The sequence below is a fragment of the Nerophis lumbriciformis genome, linkage group LG05 (genome assembly GCF_033978685.3).
Source record: "Nerophis lumbriciformis linkage group LG05, RoL_Nlum_v2.1, whole genome shotgun sequence".
NCBI classification, from domain to species: domain Eukaryota; kingdom Metazoa; phylum Chordata; class Actinopteri; order Syngnathiformes; family Syngnathidae; genus Nerophis; species Nerophis lumbriciformis.
The window spans coordinates 16,568,918-16,590,765 of NC_084552.2; the positions used below are offsets into that span (position 1 = coordinate 16,568,918).

Genomic DNA, 21,848 nt, shown 5'->3' on the forward strand with positions numbered 1-21,848 from the left:
AAGTTACAGGCAGTTTTGTCTGTGTTTTCTTCCTAGGGGGAGCTAGAGCGCAATTTTGAGTTTTGGGGTTGGTTTTTTTTTTTATTAGATCGCAATTTTTGCCAGTCCTGATGTGTGTGTCCAGTTTGGTGAGTTTTGAAGCATTATAAGGGGGTCAAATTACAGCTCAAAGAGACAAAAGTGACAGTTTTTACTCAATTTTTGTTTTGAAGGGGGAATTGCTAACTTCCTGTTGATTTTTGCTAAAAGATGTTAATGTATGAAATCTAGGTATAAGGCAGACCTACATAGAGGTTTTTGTTTCATGTCTCTAAGACATTCCTACTGGAAGGAAGTTACAGGCAGTTTTGTCTGAGTTTTCTTCCTAGGAGCAGTTGTGTCTGTGTTTTCTTCCTAGGGGGCGCTAGAGCGCAATTTTGAGTTTTGGGGTTGTTGTTTTTTTATTAGATCGCAATTTTTGCCAGTCCTGATGTGTTTGTCCAGTTTGGTGAGTTTTGAAGCATTATAAGGGGGTCAAATTACAGCTCAAAGAGGCAAAAGTGACAGTTTTTACTCAATTTTTTGTTTTGAAGGGGGAATTGCCAACTTCCTGTTGATTTTTGGGGGTCAAATTACAGCTCAAAGAGGCAGCGGTATAATAATAATAAAACCTTACAATTACAATAGGGTCCTCTGTCCCAAAGGGACATTGCGGTCCCTAATTATCTGCTGATATAGTCATCTTATTGGTATTATTCTTGTTACACAAAAGATAGGAATGAAAATGTCACGGCCCATGAGTTGCTAGGCAGACTTAATAACCACCACATATACAATTCAATTACTTAGTTAAAATTAAGAATAAGTACTTTCCCAGCAAATATGTTACATTTACTCAGTATTATCCTAAAGTCAGGACTTCATACTTGAAAAGCTGATCGGTCCAGTTCCCCTCATGTGTCCGACTCCTCTTTTGGGCCTGTTTCTACTCCGAGTCATGCTCCTTCTGATGTTCTTGTTATGGGCCTGCTGCAATGCAAGCAGCCCATATTATTATTATTCCTCATACTTCAACCTTTATGATTATAGTTCCGCACGCTTCTCTTACAATTAATACGAGACGGATCGACCAACGAACCCCCACATATGTTATACCATCGGAAAGGTCTCACTCGCGCCTACGGTGGTACTTTAAGTTGGGAACATTTCCTGTTACCATGGTGAGGCTATTCACAAATAAAATTTAAAAAATGGTCCAATTAAATGGGTACATACCCTTTTAATGCACAATTTCTCTGAGACAAATGCCAAAAAGACAAAGTTACCTCCTCTTGTAGCTCAGCTGTACTTTCATGTAGCTTGGTGCTTAATGTCTCATTTTGTTCACACACCTGTCTACTTTCGACACAAGCTAACGATAGCATGCTAACGTTAGCTTGCTTGCACGCTAACATAAGCATATTTCTTTAGCTAAATTTTCGAGTCAAATAACTTGGTACGTCCGTTAGCATGCTAGCAAGCTAATATTAGCATGCTAACTTTTTTGTTGCTGTTTATTCACTTTTGTAACTGTTAGCATGCCATCGTTAGCATACATGCTAATTGTTACATTTCTATTGTAAGCATGCTAATGTTTTAGGCTAGTTCTATAGCTCATTTTGTACAGTTACACCTAAAACTCACGGTTTCAGATACTCGGCACCATCTTAAAAGTACGGCGGCTCCCGACGACCCCCTGGCCAGAAGTCCAGAGCACAGACAGCAGGCCCATCAAAATTTTCTATTTCCTATTCTTATTCCCAACATGTTGGTGTGATTTAGTTCTTTTGACCGAGATGATAAATCTCCTTTCTGAATGTGATTCTAATAGACTTAGACTTCCTTTTTATTGTCATTCAAATTTGAACTTTACAGTACAGATAAGAACAACATTTCGTTACATAAGCTCATGGTAGTGCAGGATAAAAAAGCAATAAGGTGCAGATATAAATAAATAGATTACTGTACAGATAAATATATTGCATTTTTTCACATGCGTCCACTAGAGATGCGCGGTTTGCGGACACAACCGCGGAGTCCGCGGATTATCCGCGGGTCCGGCGGTTGAAATAAAAAAAAATTAGATTTTATCCGCGGGTCGGGTCGGGCGGTTGAAATTAAAAAAAATTAGATTTTAAATAGATTCAGGCGGGTGGCAGTTAAACCAATTCGGAAATATATATACATAGTTAAATGTTGTTACCCACATATGAAAAACGAGCAGGCACCTGCAGCATATGCCACAACAGAAGAAGAAAAAAAAAAGAGATGGCAACGCCGGCAGCAAACGTGGTACGAGACAAACTAAAAAAGGGAATACTAAAGACCAGGGGAAAAAAAGGCCAGAAAAGTTCAGCGTGGACTCGTTTTTATGAGGTTGTAAATCAGGATGATAGTAATGCTGGCTACGTGATTTGCAAGAGCTGCGACGCTGTTTATGTCTACGACAGTCACAAAACCGGGACATCTAACATGGTGCATCACATTTGTGCAAAACCCCGAACCTCCACAAACACCCTGAGCATGAGCAGTTTCGTCCGCCGTGATCCCAGAAGAGTGCCACAGGATGTTAAAACAAGATAGAACGCAGCTGCCTGCAGCAGTTTGAGTGGCGCAAGCGCGCTTGGAGGTGCGCTCAGCGCAGCTCCCAGATGATTGCGCACTGGTGTGCGTCTGGGCCGTGACAGCGTGGCACACATTGAATGTCTCTGCTACATTGGATCAGTCTCCTTTCTTTAACAGGCAAAAGCTTTATAACCTCACTAATGCCTTGCATCGTCTATATTAGATATATAACAACGGGAAGGTGCGGTTTTGATTAAATGTTAGTTCGGGTGGATATGGATGGTTGACGACTTTTGTGATGCGGTTGCGGACGAAATAATTGCCTATCCGCGCATCTCTAGCGTCCACGTTTATGGATGTATGTTATATTGTCTTTTTTATTCCAGCGAGTTAATCCATTTTGGGGGGAGTTGAGGGGATAATTATGATGCGTTCTTACGGCCTGAGAGAAGAAGCTGTTACAGAACCTGGAGGTTCTGCTTCGGAGGCTGCGGAACCTCTTTCTAGAGTCCAGCAGTGAAAACAGTCTTTGGTGGGGGTGGGTGGAGTCTTTGCAGATTTTCTGAGCCCTGGTCAGGCAGCGGCTTTTTGCGATCTCCTGGATAGGAGGAAGAGGAGTCCTCACCACTCTCTGGAGAGACTTCCAGTCTGAGGCATTGCAGGCTCCAGTCCAGACAGAGGTATGCACCTGCTTATCAATCAATCAATAAAAAAAACAATTTAATCACAAATAAATATAGAAAGGCTTATCCTGATTCAACTTCCAATGTTGTTCCTGATTCTCTTTCCCCCACATTTTGGGCATGACCTAATATCCTCCTGGATTCAGAGTCCGACTCCTGGCAGCGGTACGGTTGGGGACGCCTCGTCGACATCTCCTACATTTTATGTTACAGCTGGACAGATGGCGTTCTCCCGGACGCCTGCAGCCAATTATATGCAGCTGCCCAATTCTAGGCCTTCCTTGGCCAAAGTCCCTGGGCAGTCTCTTCTCCCAGGCCCCTGCCCAGGGAGTTCATCCCCTCTGTTTGTGGTTGGCCAAGCAACTTTTTATGTTGGACATAAAACACATCCACCTCGCTCATGCAGAACATTCTACTGCGCTTAGAACACTCCAACAAAGATATAAACACCTCCACAACTTACCCTTGGCTCCTGTGAACCATGCTCAGCTTCTGCTGCCTATTGGATCAGACATGCTTCATCTCACTGAAGTGTATTTCTGGTCTTGCCACCTTCTCCCGGGCAGAAGGACGACACGGCGCTTTGCTGAACAAAAAGTTGCTTTATTACAAGCGAGCGTCATTAGTCAGGACTGCAGTACCCGGAGGAGGTTAAGTCAAAAAAAATGAGGCACTCCTAACCTGGAGAGGCCGAACCATAGTCTTATATTCCTGTGTGTTAATTCAGAAGAACACAACTTGACCATAAAAGAAGATGTTCATGTGAACATGTCTTCAAAACAACTCATTTAAGTCATAACTCAAATGTTGGCTTTGAGCTGGACAGATAGTCTCTTCTCAAGGATATGGCTATCACTTTCCAAAGCCCCAATTAGAGCCTCTTTTCCTACAAGAAGTGATCCAATCCACCTGCGAATATCAAACTAAGGGGCCTTATCTTACTATGTGCTCAAACTGAAATATGACTATTTAATTTAACTTGGTGGTTCGCCTTCTCCAAGTTGGATATAAATCTTCACCATAAGCGAAACATGATATGAATTCATTAATTCACTTCATCACCCGTAGAGCCGCGGAATTCGTGCACATTAGGGGCATCCATTGGAGTCCACACCAAGCTCGACTGGTCGCTTCAAAATCCCGAAAGTATTGAACAAGCACTTCAATCAATCAATGTTGACTTATATAGCCCTAAATCACGAGTGTCTCAAAGGGCTGCACAAGCCACAACGACATCCTCGGTACAGATCCCACATCAGGGCAAGAAAAAACTCAACCCAGTGGGATAACAATGAGAAACCTTGGAGGTAGCATAATATTGTGAAAGTCCGGTCCATAGTGGATCTAACATAATAGTGAGAGTCCAGTCCATAGTGGATCTAACATAACAGTGAGAGTCCAGTCCATAGTGGATCTAACGTAATAGTGAGAGTCCGGTCCATAGTGGATCTAACATAACAGTGAGAGTCCAGTCCATAGTGGATCTAACGTAATAGTGAGAGTCCAGTCCATAGTGGATCTAACATAATAGTGAGAGTCCAGTCCATAGTGGATCTAACCGAATAGTAAGAGTCCAGTCCATAGTGGATCTAACATAATAGTGAGAGTCCAGTCCATAGTGGATCTAACATAATAGTGAGAGTCCAGTCCATAGTGGATCTAACATAATAGTGAGAGTCCAGTCCATAGTGGATCTAACATAATAGTGAGAGTCCAGTCCATAGTGGATCCAACATAATAGTGAGAGTCCAGTCCATAGTGGATCTAACATAATAGTGATGTCATGACATGGACTATGGCGGGTTTGTTTTCCCGAGATGCAATAAAAGTTGGAGCGGACATGGCGTGAAGGTAAGGACATATTTATTTTTACTATAACAAAAAGAACAAACTAAAGGCGCGGAAAAGTCGGAGGTACAAACTTGACTATGAAACAAAAACTTACACTTAACGTAGACTAAGAACATGAAACAAAAGAACTGCTAAACGTGACATGAATAAACAAAAACTTACTTGGAACAAGCATGGAAATGATCATGGAACAATGGCATGGAATCAACGCATGAGTGACAAGGGTAACAGCAGATAATGTCGCCAGGCCGACCAACAGAAAAAGACAGGCTTAAATAACAGTGACATGATTTGTGACAGGTGTGTGAGTCCAAATGTGGAACAGGTGAAACTAATGGGTAACCATGGAAACAAAACAAGGGAGTGAACAACCAGGAACTAAAAAGCGTCCAAAAAACAAACAGCACATGGCCAAACAAAAACATGATCAACACAGACATGACAAGTGAGAGTCCAGTCCATAGTGGATCTAACATAATAGTGAGAGTCCAGTCCATAGTGGATCTAACGTAATAGTGAGAGTCCAGTCCATAGTGGATCCAACATAATAGTGAGAGTCCAGTCCATAGTGGATCTAACATAATAGTGAGAGTCCAGTCCATAGTGGATCTAACATAATAGTGAGAGTCCAGTCCATAGTGCATCTAACATCATAGTGAGAGTCCAGTCCATAATGGATTTAACATAATAGTGTGAGAGTCCAGTCCATAGTGGATCTAACATAATAGTGAGAGTCCAGTCCATAGTGGATCTAACATAATAGTGAGAGTCCAGTCCATAGTGGATCCAACATAATAGTGAGAGTCCAGTCCATAGTGGATCTTAAATAATAGTGAGAGTCCAGTCCATAGTGGATCTAACATAATAGTGAGAGTCCAGTCCATAGTGGATCTAGCATAATAGTGAAAGTCCAGTCCAGAGTGGATCTAACATAATAGTGTGAGAGTCCAGTCCATAGTGGATCTAACATAATAGTGGGAGTCCAGTCCACAGTGGATCTAACATAATAGTGTGAGAGTCCAGTCCATAGTGGATCTAACATAATAGTGAGAGTCCAGTCCATAGTGGATCTAACATAATAGTGAGAGTCCAGTCCATAGTGGATCTAACGTAATAGTGAGAGTCCAGTCCATAGTGGATCCAACATAATAGTGAGAGTCCAGTCCATAGTGGATCTAACATAATAGTGAGAGTCCAGTCCATAGTGGATCTAACATAATAGTGAGAGTCCAGTCCATAGTGCATCTAACATCATAGTGAGAGTCCAGTCCATAATGGATCTAACATAATAGTGTGAGAGTCCAGTCCATAGTGGATCTAACATAATAGTGAGAGTCCAGTCCATAGTGGATCTAACATAATAGTGAGAGTCCAGTCCATAGTGGATCTAACATAATAGTGAGAGTCCAGTCCATAGTGGATCTTAAATAATAGTGAGAGTCCAGTCCATAGTGGATCTAACATAATAGTGAGAGTCCAGTCCATAGTGGATCTAGCATAATAGTGAAAGTCCAGTCCAGAGTGGATCTAACATAATAGTGTGAGAGTTCAGTCCATAGTGGATCTAACATAATAGTGGGAGTCCAGTCCATAGTGGATCTAACATAATAGTGTGAGAGTCCAGTCCATAGTGGATCTAACATAATAGTGAGAGTCCAGTCCATAGTAGATCTAACATAATAGTGAGAGTCCAGTCCATAGTGGATCTTAAATAATCGTGAGAGTCCAGTCCATAGTGGATCTAACATAATAGTGCGAGTCCAGTCCATAGTGAATCTAACATAATAATGCGAGTCCAGTCCATAGTGGATCTAATATAATAGTGAGAGTCCAGCCCATAGTGGATCTAACATAATAGTGAGAGTCCAGTCCATAGTGGATCTAACATAATAGTGAGAGTCCAGTCCATAGTGGATCTTAAATAATAGTGAGAGTCCAGTCCATAGTGGATCTAACATAATAGTGCGAGTCCAGACCATAGTGAATCTAACATAATAATGCGAGTCCAGTCCATAGTGGATCTAGCATAATAGTGAGAGTCCAGCCCATAGTGGATCTAACATAATTGTGAGAGAGTCCAGTCCTTAGTGGATCCAACATAATAGTGAGAGTCCAGTCCATAGTGGATCTAACATAATAGTGAGAGTCCAGTCCATAGTGGGGCCAGCAGGAGACCATCCCAAGCGGAGACAGGTCAACAGCGCAGAGATGTCCCCAACCGATGCACAGGTGAGCGGTCCACCCCGGGTCCCGACCCTGGACAGCCAGCGCTTCATCCGTGGCCACTTGCATCCGAGGGACAGTCCCGGTTCACACCAACCAGTTAGCTCCTAAAGAAAGTTGAGCATGGCAAATTGTACGCTGCCATATGCGAATGAGACACGGGTTACGAGATTAGCAAGCCTTGGACCTGCTCCAAACCAGCACAATCCAGGTCACGCTACACCACTGCTTTGCCATTCTCGCTCCACCATATTTCAGACACCCATGGAAGCAGTGCTACATGAGGAGACTCGCCGAAGAAACGCCAAGATAATCTTGCAGGAGATCCAGAAATGAGAGGAAATGATTTATGTAGCCAGAGCCGTCTTTCCTGACAGGCGAACCAGACCAGACGGCTGCCTGGGGTGCCAAATTGCAGAATGTGAAAGAAGGTAAATAAATTAACAATAACATAAATAGGTTAAAAATGTAGATATAATGTGCACTTAATTGGATTGTTTTCCTTTAAAAAGATCAAAATGTCCTACAATGTGCTGCTACCTGTGCCATGACCCTGACTGCTATACTGCTGCTCCTGCTCAAAAAAAGGCTCGGGGAGCAATTTTATCTGATTGATAATCTTTTACGATGAAGAGTGGGACATCAACATTGTCTATAAAACGAAGGAAGGAGGAGAAGGAAACACGGGCTGAAAGCAGAGGTACGTATGCACATTTAGCTCATTCGTTTTTAGCATTAGCATCTTCACTTTTCTTACATAGGTTAACAGTAACAGGCTGGTCCAGGACCAGCGAGAGTAACTTATCAGCTGAACTTCTTGAGTAAATAGAAGATAACTTGGCAGTAAATACAAACCCTGTTTCCATATGAGTTGGGAAATTGTGTTAGATGTAAATATAAACGGAATACAATGATTTGCAAATCTTTTTCAACCCATATTCAGTTGAATATGCTACAAAGACAACATATTTGATGTTCAAACTGATAAACTTTTTTTTTTTTGCAAATAATCATTAACTTTAGAATTTGATGCAAGCAACACGTGACAAAGAAGTTGGGAAAGGTGGCAATAAATACTGATAAAGTTGAGGAATGCTCATCAAACACTTATTTGGAACATCCCACAGGTGAACAGGCAAATTGGGAACAGGTGGGTGCCATGATTGGGTATAAAAGTAGATTCCATGAAATGCTCAGTCATTCACAAACAAGGACGGGGGAGGGTCACCACTTTGTCAACAAATGCGTGAGCAAATTGTTGAACAGTTTTAGAAAAACCTTTCTCAACCAGCTATTGCAAGGAATTTAGGGATTTCACCATCTACGGTTCGTAATATCATCAAAGGGTTCAGAGAATCTGGAGAAATCACTGCACGTAAGCAGCTAAGCCCGTGACCTTCGATCCCTCAGGCTGTACTGCATCAACAAGCGACATCAGTGTGTAAAGGATATCACCATATGGGCTCAGGAACACTTCAGAAACCCACTGCCAGTAACTACAATTGGTCGCTACATCTGTAAGTGCAAGTTAAAACTCTCCTATGCAAGGCGAAAACCGTTTATCTACAACACCCAGAAACGCCGTCTGCTTCGCTGGGCCTGAGCTCATCTACGATGGACTGATACAAAGTGGAAAAGTGTTCTGTGGTGTGACGAGTCCACATTTCAAATTGTTTTTGGAAACTGTGGACGTCGTGTCCTCCGGACCAAAGAGGAAAAGAACCATCCGGATTGTTATAGGCGCAAAGTTGAAAAGCCAGCATGTGTGATGGTATGGGGGTGTATTAGTGCCCAAGACATGGGTAACTTACACATCTGTGAAGGCGCCATTAATGTTGAAAGGTACATACAGTTTTTGGAGCAACATATGTTGCCATCCAAGCAACGTTACCATGGACGCCCCTGCTTATTTCAGCAAGACAATGCCAAGCCACGTGTTACATCAACGTGGCTTCATAGTAAAAGAGTGCGGGTACTAGACTGGCCTGCCTGTAGTCCAGACCTGTCTCCCTTTGAAAATGTGTGGCGCATTATGAAGCCTAAAATACCACAACGGAGACCCCTGGACTGTTGAACAACTTAAGCTGTACATCAAGCAAGAATGGGAAAGAATTCCACCTGAGAAGCTTAAAAAATGTGTCTCCTCAGTTCCCAAACGTTTACTGAGTGTTGTTAAAAGGAAAGGCCATGTAACACAGTGGTGAACATGCCCTTTCCCAACTACTTTGGCACGTGTTGCAGCCATGAAGTTCTAAGTTAATTATTATTTGCAAAAAAAAAAAAAAGTTTATGAGTTTGAAAATCAAATATCTTGTCTTTGTAGTGCATTCAATTGAATATGTGTTGAAAATGATTTGCAAATCATTGTATTCCGTTTATATTTACATCCAACACAATTTCCCAACTCATATGGAAACGGGGTTTGTAGAATAGACAAACTTTATGGATCCACAAGGGAAATTGTTACACACAGTAGCTCAGTTACATTTGATGGAAAGAGGATAATTAAACACTCAAAAGGGCAAAAACAATAGGTAAAAAATAAACCCAAAATGTACCATGATATATAACAATATAAAATATAACATACACATGTAATATACAGTACATATGCGTACAGGCCAAAAGTTTTGACACACCTTTTCCTCATTCAATGCGTTTTCTCTATTTTCATGACTATTTACATTGTAGATTGTCACTGAAGGCATCAAAACTGTGATGTGAAAACCGTTTCAGGTGACTACCTCTTGAAGCTCATCAAGAGAATGCCAAGAGTGTGCAAAGCAGTAATCAGAGCAAATGGTGGCTATTTTGAAGAAACTGGAATATAAAAAATGTTTTCAGTTATTTCACCTTTTTTTTTGTTAAGTACATATGTAACTCCACATGTGTTCATTCATAGTTTTGATGCCTTCAGTGACAATCTACAATGTAAATAGCAGAGGTGAGACCAAGTCATTGTTTTGCAAGTCACAAGTAAGTCTCAAGTCTTTGCCCTCAAGTCTCGAGTCAAGTCCCGAGTCAAGACAGGCAAGTCCCGAGTCAAGTCCAAAGTCAAGACTGGAAAGTCTCAAGTCAAGTCCCAAGTCCTGCATTTTGAGTTTCGAGTCCTTTCAAGTCATTTAACCACAGACTAATATATTTACACAGATTGTGTATGCTTTTAAAACGCTGTATTAATTTATTAAAACAAGAGCATTTGAAATTGCAGGAAAAAAAATAGTGCTGACATCACACTTCATAATAGCACTATTAACCAGTAATTTTAAACATTTAACTCATTCCTTTACAGAATAAACACATTTGAAAAAACAAGTGCAACTGTACTTATTTGCACATAAGTGTTAACATTGTATTTCCATGACATATTGCATTGTAACTAGTTCCACAGCAGTTTCTGTCCTGTTCTTACCTTATCTCATTGATCTCATCTCATACTGTATGTGTGTTGATGTGTGCGTACACATGAAAAACATAACAAATATATGAACATAACAATGAACAGAGTTGTACTTTTTAGATGTCAGGGCCCTATGCAATATGTACACATATTCTTAATATAGTATACATTTTAACTGACCATTATTTGACTATGTTTGTCTTTTTGTAGGTGCCTAAAATATGCGGTGCTGCTGACCGCCGTCTAACGTTATGTTACTGTGTGTGATACATTGACTAACGTTACGTTACTGTGTGTGATACATTGACTAACGTTACGTTACTGTGTGTGATACATTGACTAACGTAACGTTATGTGTAGGTACCTCATGCAACCCTGCTTAAAAAAAATCACTTGACAAAAAGTATGAATAAGGTAGCAAACTGCAGTGGACGCAACATATTGCCGTGTTTGCAATGACGTTATAACCATAGACATCTTATAAGTAGACGCAGCATTGGCTGCTGTGACGCGAGCAATTTGCCCGCCATCTTGAAGTGGCGATGAAGAGCCGGCGAGCAGCCTAAACTGACAGTTGACAGGTAGAAAACAAAGATGCCGGGCTGGTGTTCAGCGTATTCCTGCTCAAATGTGCGGACTGTTGAAAATAGGAATCGGGGGACTACTATTCACAAGTAAGATTTAACATTAACGTACTATTGGTTGTATTTTGTGAAAATAATATTACCACAGAGTTGAGAAGGAGCAAAGATCTTCAATATTTGTATGTGAAAATCACAAAGAAATCTTCTGGGGGAGGATGACGGCCCTACAGGGGTTTGGTTTACAAACTTTCAGCCCCACCTAAAACAAAATTCACCAGCCGCCACTGATTATGATGCGTTCTCATTTTAGGCAAAATATAAAACAATACTTTCTTAACAGTATAATTGTAACCAGGAATAAGTCTTCAAGTAACAATATTCAAATACTAACATTGTTGGGTAAAACAGAATTTGGCTTTATTCTGAATCCAGTGAAACTAATTGGTGGTTTAGCTGATACAAAGACTTTCAGGTGTTTATATATGTTTATGTTTAAAGGGGAACATTATCACAATTTCAGATGGGTTAAAACCATTAAAAATCAGTTCCCAGTGGCTTATTTTATTTTTCTAAGTTTTTTTCAAAATTTTACCCATCACGCAATATCCCTAAAAAAAGCTTCAAAGTGCCTGATTTTAACCATCGTTATTTACACCCGTCCATTTTCCTGTGACGTCACATAGTGATGCCAACACAAACAAACATGGCGGATAGAACAGCAAGCTATAGCGACATTAGCTCGGATTCAGACTAGGATTTCAGCGGCTTAAGCAATTCAACAGATTACGCATGTATTGAAACGGATGGTTGTAGTGTGGAGGCAGGTAGCGAAAACGAAATTGAAGAAGAAACTGAAGCTATTGAGCCATATCGGTTTGAACCGTATGCAAGCGAAACCGACGAAAACGACACAACAGCCAGCGACACAGGAGAAAGCGAGGACGAATTCGGCGATCGCCTTCTAACCAACGATTGGTATGTGTTTGTTTGGCATTAAAGGAAACTAACAACTATGAACTAGGTTTACAGCTTATGAAATACATTTGGCAACAACATGCACTTTGAGAGTGCAGACAGCCCAATTTTCATCAATTAATATATTCTGTAGACATACCCTCATCCGCTCTCTTTTCCTGAAAGCTGATCTGTCCAGTTTTGGAGTTGATGTCAGCAGGCCAGGGAAGCTAGGGTCGATATTCTTCTCTTGATCATCTTCGGTGGCATAAGGGACGGTGTGAGCCAAGACATCCAGGGGGTTTAGCACGCTCGTCTGCGGGAACAAACTGCCGCCATTGCTTGCCGTGCAACCGAGGGCATTTGTCCCTGAATTGCTCACACACTCCGGCAGATTCAATGGGGGTCTGGCGGCAGATTTCTTTGACTTTATCGTTGGAAATGCATCTGCTTTGAGTGTCGCAGGATATCCACACATTCTTGCCATCTCTGTCGTAGCATAGCTTTCGTCGGTAAAGTGTGCGGAACAAACGTCCAATTTCTTGCCACTTTCGCATCTTTGGGCCACTGGTGCAACTTGAATCCGTCCCTGTTCGTGTTGTTACACCCTCCGACAACACACCGACGAGGCATGATGTCTCCAAGGTACGGAAAACAGTCGAAAAAACGGAAAATAACAGAGCTGATTTGACTCGGTGTTTGAGAAAATGGCGGAATGCTTCCCGATGTGACGTCACGTTGTGACGTCATCGCTCCGAGAGCGAATAATAGAAAGGCGTTTAATTCGCCAAAATTCACCCATTTAGATTTCGGAAATCGGTTAAAAAATATATGGTCTTTTTTCTGCAACATCAAGGTATATATTGACGCTTACATAGGTCTGGTGATAGTGTTCCCCTTTAAGTATTTGGCAGACACTTTTATCCAAAGCGACATACATAAAAAATACATATAAAACAATCACTGTAAACATTATCATTTAAGGGAAGAATGTAATACAAAATATCAATACAAAGTGTCAAGACAGAATAAACTCTGCTGCTGCAGCAACAGAGATACAGTCTATAGATATATAGATATCTAATGTAAAAAAAAATTAAAAAAAAAAATTAAATAAAAAAAGATATCTAATGTACTCATACATTGTTTATGCAGGATATACGCATGTATATATAACCTAATCATATTGTTTCTTGAATTTAAAAATAGCTGGCCGTTTTTCCCCCCCTTCTTTCGGATGTCTGGTCACTTATAGCATATAAGATTATTCTGTTACTGTTAAGCAAACTATGAATAATAAAACATGCCAAAACATGTGTCCTTTGTCATAGCTACACGTATGACAAAAAAGCGCGTGAAAATCAGTGGTATTCAGTGAGGTAAGATGAATTAAATGCGCTGACAGTTCATTGCTCCTGCCAAATGATTTGCACTGAGTGGAGAGGATCACCCTCCAAGATGGCGGCCCCGCGTCTCGTCTGCGCCAGTAGGCAGTAGCGCTTGACGCTGCGTACCCTTAGAAGATGTCTATGGTTATAATGTTAGCAGTGAGGTTACAGCCTCACTCATTTAACTACACAGCAAATAAAAGTCACGTTACTTAGCCAATAAACGTTAGCTTACATTGAAAACTTACCCTTCTTTGTGCATCTTCAAATCATAGAAGCAAATTTTTACGACAAATTTCAGCATTAAAAGTAATAATATATCATATTGTAGGTGTTTATTACCCTTTGCATTCATATTTTGTTGTGTTTTGCTTCATTGTAATGTAAAAATGTTAATATTCAGTGTTTTATTGTTCATAGTTAATATTGTAAATCTCACTTTCTTTATTTTAACGTACATTTTGGATGTCCCATTCAGTAAAAAAACCCCTGTAAAATTCCATTCCGTTTTTTTGAAGTGGTTTGTCATAACGTTTTCAGAATTCTATCGGCATACTTGCCAACCTTGAGACCTCCAATTTTGGGAGGTGGGGGGTGGGGGCGGGGGTGTGGTTGGGGGCGTGGTTAAGAGGGGAGGAGTATATTTACAGCTAGAATTCACCAAGTCAAGTATTTCATATATATATATAAGAAATACTTGACTTTCAGTGAATTCTAGCTATACATATACAGTGTATATATATACATATACAGTGTATATCTATCCATCTATCTATCTATCTATCTATCTATCTATCTATCTATCTATCTATATATATATATATATATATATATATATATATATAAATAAGAGAAATACTTGAATTTCAGTGTTCATTTATTTACACATACACACACATAACACTCATCTACTCATTGTTGAGTTAAGGGTTGAATTGTCCATCCTTGTTCTATTCTCTGTCACTATTTTTCTAACCATGCTGAACACCCTCTCTGATGATGCATTGCTGTGTGGCACGCACAAAAGTGCTTTCATCAAATGCACTAGAGTCTGGAATCTTCCATCTCTCCCTAGCATGGCCCAAAACCGGTCAATCTTTGCTTCCTGAGGAAGATCTTCACTGCCAAGCACTTGGTACTCCACTACTTCTTCCCGGAGGCTATCCAGGTCCATTCGCAGCTGCGGCTTGGAACTTACAAGCGTATTTCTTCATCTTACTCGTCGCCGGCGTCGCCATGGCTGTATCTTCCTCGTTCTTCTGCTTCGTCTCCTTGTTGTGTGCGCAGTTGTGCACTGCACTCTCTAAAAGCCGTAGATGTTATTGTCACATATGCATGTACAGTAGATGGCAGTATTGTCCTGTTTAAGAGTGTCACAACATTGCTGTTTACGGCAGACGAACTGCTTTACGGTAGACGAAAACGTGACTGCTGTTGTTGTGTGTTGTTACCGCGCTGGGAGGACGTTAATGAAACTGCCTAAGAATAAACCCACATAAGAAACCAAGAACTCGCCCTCAATCATTCTACAGTTATTACGTGATTGGGCAGGCACGCTGTTTATATTGTCACTCAGGTCCGCATGGAGCTGGAGGGGGCGTGGCCTCCAACTCCGCCTGAATTTCGGGAGATTTTCAGGAGAAAATTTGTCCCGGGAGTTTTTCGGGAGAAGCGCTGAATTTCGGGAGTCTGCCGGAAAATCCGGGAGGATTGGCAAGTATGTCTATCGGACATTGTGACTTTTGGTATTAGTGTTCCTGACAATAAAAAGGGACCCAAGCACATGTCAAGTCAAGTCAAGTCAACTTTATTTATATAGCACGTTTACGACAACTTTTAAATTGAACCAAAGTGCTTTACAGGTTAAAAAAGCATAGAGCAAAAAACTAAAAACAAACAATGAATGAGCTGAACAAGATAGTGCAAAAGCAATACGGTAAAAGGGGTCGAATAAAAAGTAAAAATTTGCTAAATAATAATAATAAAAGTGCGACAAATTGAAAAATAAAACTAAAGCGAAGGGGTGGGGGGGGGGAACTAGAAATGGTGGTCTAGTGGGCGGACTCAGCTCAGGTCAAAGACCAGCGAGAAGAGGTAGGTCTTAAGAAGGGTTTTGAAGACCACCAGGCTCCGGGCTGACCTAATGTGGAGGGGAAGGCTGTTCCAGAGCTTAGGGGCGGCAACGAAAAAGGCTCTGTCCCCTCTGGTTTATAGCCTGGATCTGGGGACCGCCAACAGCAGTTGGTCAGCTGATCTTAGGGCTCTAGACGAGGTATGATGATGCAGAAGCTCGGTCAGGTATTGTGGGGCTAGACCATTTAGGGATTTAAAAACAATTAAAAGTAATTTTAAAATCAATGCGGTGACGGACAGGGAGCCAGTGGAGTGAGGCCAGGACTGGAGTGATGTGCTCGCGTTTTTTGGTGCTGGTGAGGAGACGGGCAGTCGCGTCTGCACAAGCTGCAAACGGCGGAGTGATGCCTGATCAATGCCAGCGTACAGTGAGTTGTTGTCCAGCCGGTGTGTGATGAAGGCGTGGATATAGCAGTCTCCAGGTCGCTCTGGGAGAGAAAGGCCTTGATCTTTGCTCGGGTTCTGAGATGGTAAAAGCTGGTACTAACCACTGAGCTGACCTGTTTGGTGAATTTGAAGGCACTATCGAAGACCACTCTGAGATTTCTCACGGAGGACCGGATGTTTTCACCCAGAGGACCTAGAGCACTGACAAACATAGTGTACAGCAGATTTTTACAGCTAAATGTGTATACAGGACTGTCTCAGAAAATTAGAATATTGTGATAGTTATTTATTTTCTGTAATGCAATTAAAAAAACAAAAATGTCATACATTCTGGATTCATTACACATCAACTGAAATATTGCAAGCCTTTTATTTTTTTAATATTGATGATTATGGCATACAGCTTAAGAAAACTCAAAAATCGTATCTCAAAAAGTTAGAATATTTCCTCAGACCAAGTAAAAAAAAAAAAAGATTTATAACAGCAAAACAAAATCAAACATTTGAAATTGTCAATTAATGCACTCAGTACCTGGTTGGGAATCCCTTTGCACGGATTACTGCATCAATGCGGCGTGGCATGGAGGCAATCAGCCTGTGGCATTGCTGAGGTATTATGGATGCCCAGGATGCTACAACAGCTCATTTGCATTATTGGGTCTGGTGTCTTTCAGCTTCTTCTTCACAATACCCCACAAATTCTCTATGGGGTTCAGGTCAGGGGAGTTGGCAGGCCAATCGAGGACAGTAATGACATGGTCAGTACACCAGTTACTGGTGGTTTTGGCACTGTGGGCAGATCATGCTGGAAAATGAAATCATCATCTCCATAGAGCTTTTCAACAGATGGAAGCATGTAGTTCTCTAAAATCTCTAGAAGCGTCTGACTTGGGCTACACTCTTAGAAATAAGGGTTCCAAAAGGGTTCTTCTACAAGGGCTGAGGTTCTAACTGGAACCATTTGCTTCTGAAAAACCCTTTCCCGAAGAAAGGGTTTTTCAAGGGTTCTTGGTAACGCTAATGGTTCCAGTAAGAACCATTTTGATCCAGAGAACCCTTTAAAACCCCTTTTCTGAATAATTGGTTTTAAAAGGGTTCTCACTAACACTAAGGGTTCCAGTAAGAACTATTTTGATCCAGAGAACCGTTTTTGGAAGAAAGAGTTCTTCAGGGATTTTTGAAAGCATGGGTAAGATCCTGTGTCACCAGGGACATACTTCCTGATAACATTTGCTAATAATGGTGCAAAATACATTTCCTTGTGACTACTGATACAAATACTTTTCATATACAATTTTTTTTGTTTATTTTAAAGCAAACTCTTCTTCCCCAGATCCTGTTGATCAAACTGTAACATAATTGCCCATCTTGGGATTTGAACACCTGCCACCCAGTCTAAAGTCACTGGCAATAGTGACTGAGCTAACCAGCTGGCTGCCTTCAGTCATCAGGTCCACCATACTAGTCTATTACCTTACACCTTCTGATCAGACATACAAATAATGGCAGTCCTATAACTGAAATGTTCTGTTACCAATTTATTTCCACAACCATTAATTATAAGAAAGCAAGATCTACATTAGCAAATCTTGTTGACTCAGGCAAAGATTAGCTGTGACTGGGAGGACCATTTTTGACAACTGCTGTCTGGCTGGTGATTCCGTTTGAGAAATAGCTCAGTAATTTAGGAGCTGGTTCTTGGTGCCAAATAACCTGGGTTCAAACCCTGACAAAGGTGGTGATGACAGCTCATGAAAATGCCAGATGGTCTTTGTGAAGCAAACATATACATTTTAGAGTCATGATAGATTAAACATCAGTTTTTAACTTATGGAGCAAATCGAATCAATTAAAAAAATCAAATTACCAATATCTCCATTCTGTCTGGATGCAATATGTGTATTTTCAGATTTTTGTCTTGATAACTGATATATTTACAGTGGTTTCAAATCTGCATGCACAACAGTGAATGGCTTAATCAATTTGTGAAGCCACTGTTGAATTGTCACTTGCCAATTAGCTCAGCATGATATACCACAGTCTTTGGTTCTATTGTTGTGGATTTTAGCCTCAACTGGTGCAAAAGGAACTTTATAATTTCAACTGTGTTGCCTTCCTGTTCTCCTGTTTGTTGCTCAGAATTGCCTTAATTTGCCAAAAATCGCCCGGACCCGACCCATCGCTGCGCAGCAGTTATAATTGTGTTTATTTAGTTTAGATACACTACTCCCTTCTTCAGGAGGAAATTACACATATCAAAGAACTAGCAAGGTGGTCCCTGCAGCAAGGCTATAACCCCTCTTTCTGGAGCATCTAAGTGAGCTATACGACTCACTGGACAAAGGCTTTTGAAAGTTTGTTACAAGAAAGGGGATCTAGGGATACAGTTTGAAGTTGTGAGTTCAAGGCCTGGTTGGTGCAGAGTGACCATGTTAATGCATACTGAGGTGATGTGTGGATTAGTGACAGACAATTTAAAAAATATTAAACACTTATTTTACAGACAATTTTACTCATGTATTTGTCTCCTCCTCATACTTTTCCATGATCGGCCTCATCCCATGGCTGCTGTACCCTGCTGACTGGCTTAGTCGAGTTGTGAAGCTGCACATAAGTTCATTGATAGACAACAGTCTTTGATGTCAGAGGCCAAGCCTTAACTGATGCAAAAATCACACTGTAATGCTGACTTTTAGGCTACTACATCAGGGTTTGTTGATGCTGGGAATTGAACCCTGATCTCCCAGGGGAAAGGGCAAGGTTTTGTGTGTTGGGCCAGGGAGCTGGCATGATGGTGGCTGTCATGTGTGAGTTAAGAGCTGGTTGCCCCATGGATTGCACCACATGGTCTGGTCTTCCCTGCCTACAAACCAGGTGTGACATACCAATAGTGATTACTGTGAACAGAACAGAACAAAGAAGAACAGGAGAGAGAACAGAAGAAACTTCCGAAAATCAAGGTGAGCTATATATAATATCTTATTTCAGCATGCTTGACCCTAGCTGAGGACTGTTATGGTAAAAAGTGGACTAAGCATTTGTTTCTTGTTATGTTTTGTTTGTTTGCTTATTTGTTTGTTTTCTTGTAGAAAACAAACAAACAAATTGTATTGTGGTTAAACAATACAATACCTGACAAAGCTCTGCTGAGAGCTGCCATAACAAAATAGGTTCCAATATATCCGTACAATTAATCTTAAATCATCCTAAAAAGGTTATTGTAGTTGTTATTTTAATAAAATATTATAGTTTAAATTGTCAATGTTAGAAGGAGCTTTAACGTTGTCGGTAGCGGCAATGCGGTCGCCATCTAGCTCGTCTTTGGAGGGATGGGTGGGCTGGTGAGCACCATGGATCTAATACATCCATGTTGAGCACACACTAATGTGCGGGTAGGAGGAGCAGGGAGACTGGGCTTGAGCTTGGTCTCCAACATAGTGGTAGCAGAAAGATAACACAAGACGAAGGTTACAGAGAGGATGATTCTTCCATATTATATAACTTTTTAAAAAACATGTACACCTCATCTTAATGGTTACCTCTTACTATATTGCTTGTCATTTTTCTTGAATGCATATAGGCTCAGGAGAGTGAAGAATGTAGAGAGGATGAAAGGAGCATTGAAGCTCATATCAATGAAATGTCTACAGAGATGCTTAAGGTACACCCAGATCTGAACCTATGCATACCGAAATACCTTCATGGCAACTGCCAAGGCAGAGGAAATCATCGAAAAGTTTCCCGCACTGAAGCTTCTAAAATAGTTGGTATCTTCAAGCATTGAATTGACCATATTTAATTGTATGTGTATTATTTCATTTATGATCATCAAGTATTTTGAGATGACACTTGTTATCCCTCCTTACAGCTTCTGTGGGAGATGAAGGAGCAATTCCTTGTAGAAGCTGATTGCAGAATGGTCACAGAGCTGGATCGAATGGCAACGAAGATGGTTCAAAGAGCATCTATGTGTGACCTAAAGGACTGCTGCCAGAGGACAATCAATGCCTGCCTGAATGATTCAGTAAGACGAGGTATCTAGGCCTATATGTGTATCTATAGGAGCCACAATCTGTATTTCTGAAAACAAAAAATATTACATAATCATTTTATTTCCTCAGGACTCATTAGGGATGCAGTAATTCTACTGCTGCCTTCCATTTTCAGAGAGGACTCATCCTTTCTATACACTCTACTGGAGGTAAATATTGCATTTAAGGTCAAGATTTAGGAATTGGCATTATCCATATTATGGCAACATTGAGTCATTTTGCTGTTTTCACGGCAGGTTTTATTTACTGACATGTATCTGTTTTTATTGCATAGGAGCCAAGCGTGCCTACTCCAGCAATCATGCTCCATAACACACACGAGGGGAACCCTTTGCAGGCACAAAGGATAACCCTATACCTGGATGGTATACAGGTTTTGATTGAGGACATCAGCATGGACATATCATATGCTATGAGTGCATTAATGTCAGTCTATATTGTTTTTGCTGTCCAGTACCCAGGAACTGAGAAAAACTCGTATTTTCATTGAAAGATTTGTGTTGGGGATCAAGGACCACAGTGTTGTACCCATTTCAGTGAAGAGACTATACAACTGTGTCGGAAGTGGGGAGTAGTGAGTAGATGTGTTGCAGCATGGAATTTCATGCTTTATGTTCTTGTTAATGGTCAAATTCCTGCTGCTGCCCTTTGTTTGTACATAATGATAAAAAAAATATCCCTTATCTAATACATTATTTGGACCAATACATTTTGTTTGATTTTGGCATAGTGACGTCTCTAGATTTCCATTATTGTTACAATACGTAACATTTTGAGTACCCCGTATTTTCCGCACCATAAGGCGCCCTGGGTTAAAAGCCGCGCCTTCAATGAACGGCATATTTCAAAACTTTGTCCACCTATAAGCCGCCCGGTGTTGTAAGCCGCATCTAACTGCGCTAAAGGAATGTCAAAAAAACAGTCAGATAGGTCAGTCAAACTTTAATAATATATTAAAAACCAGCGTTCTAACAACTCTGTTCACTCCCAAAATGTACGCAAATGTGCAATCACAAACATACGTATATCAACATGGACAGAGCTGCGTGAAAAAAGCCACCCGGCCTCTTCGCGTAAACTTAAACTTACCTTAACCACTCGCTCATCTTTTCTTCATCCATCCCTTCGAGTTAGCTTTTATGATGACGCCGGCTGGAAAGGTCTCTTTTGGCAAGGTCTTCCTTTTGAATATCACCATAGGTGGAAGTTTCATTAGCATGGCAAGCTAGAACCACAGTGAAGGATGACTTCTCATTCCCTGTGGTGCGAATATTCACCGTACGTGCTCCCGTTCCACAGTGCGGTTCACAGGAATATCAGTTGCTGTGAAATAGTAATCCGTGTGCGGATGGAGAGATTGCGTCTTTTCATGAACCGGATCCTTGTCGCTTTGTAGGAGCCATTTTGTGGTCTTTACAGATGTAAACACACAAAGGAAATGAAACGTACGGTGATATCCGCGCGCTTTTTCTTCTTCTACGCGGGCGGGTGGTTGCTTACAGTAGAAGAAGAAGCGCTTCCTGTTCTATGGGGGCGGGTGCTTACCTTGGCGGTTGCTTGCGTAGAAGAAGAAGCGCTTCCTGTTCTACCGGGAAAAAAGATGGCGGCTG

General features: G+C 41.0%; 1 long non-coding RNA gene across 1 annotated transcript in view; it reads right to left on the reverse strand.

The window, feature by feature from the left end:
* Nucleotides 1-14,996: 14,996 nt before the first annotated feature.
* The window catches only part of LOC140678809 (uncharacterized), a 44,381-nt gene continuing 37,529 nt past the window's right edge, over nucleotides 14,997-21,848 (reverse strand). Inside the window, exons 2-3 of the long non-coding RNA XR_012050422.1 lie at nucleotides 16,300-20,242; nucleotides 14,997-16,227 (exon numbers count right to left, since the gene is read on the reverse strand). This is a non-coding gene — a long non-coding RNA (uncharacterized lncRNA). The remainder of the gene's footprint in view (nucleotides 16,228-16,299; nucleotides 20,243-21,848) is intronic.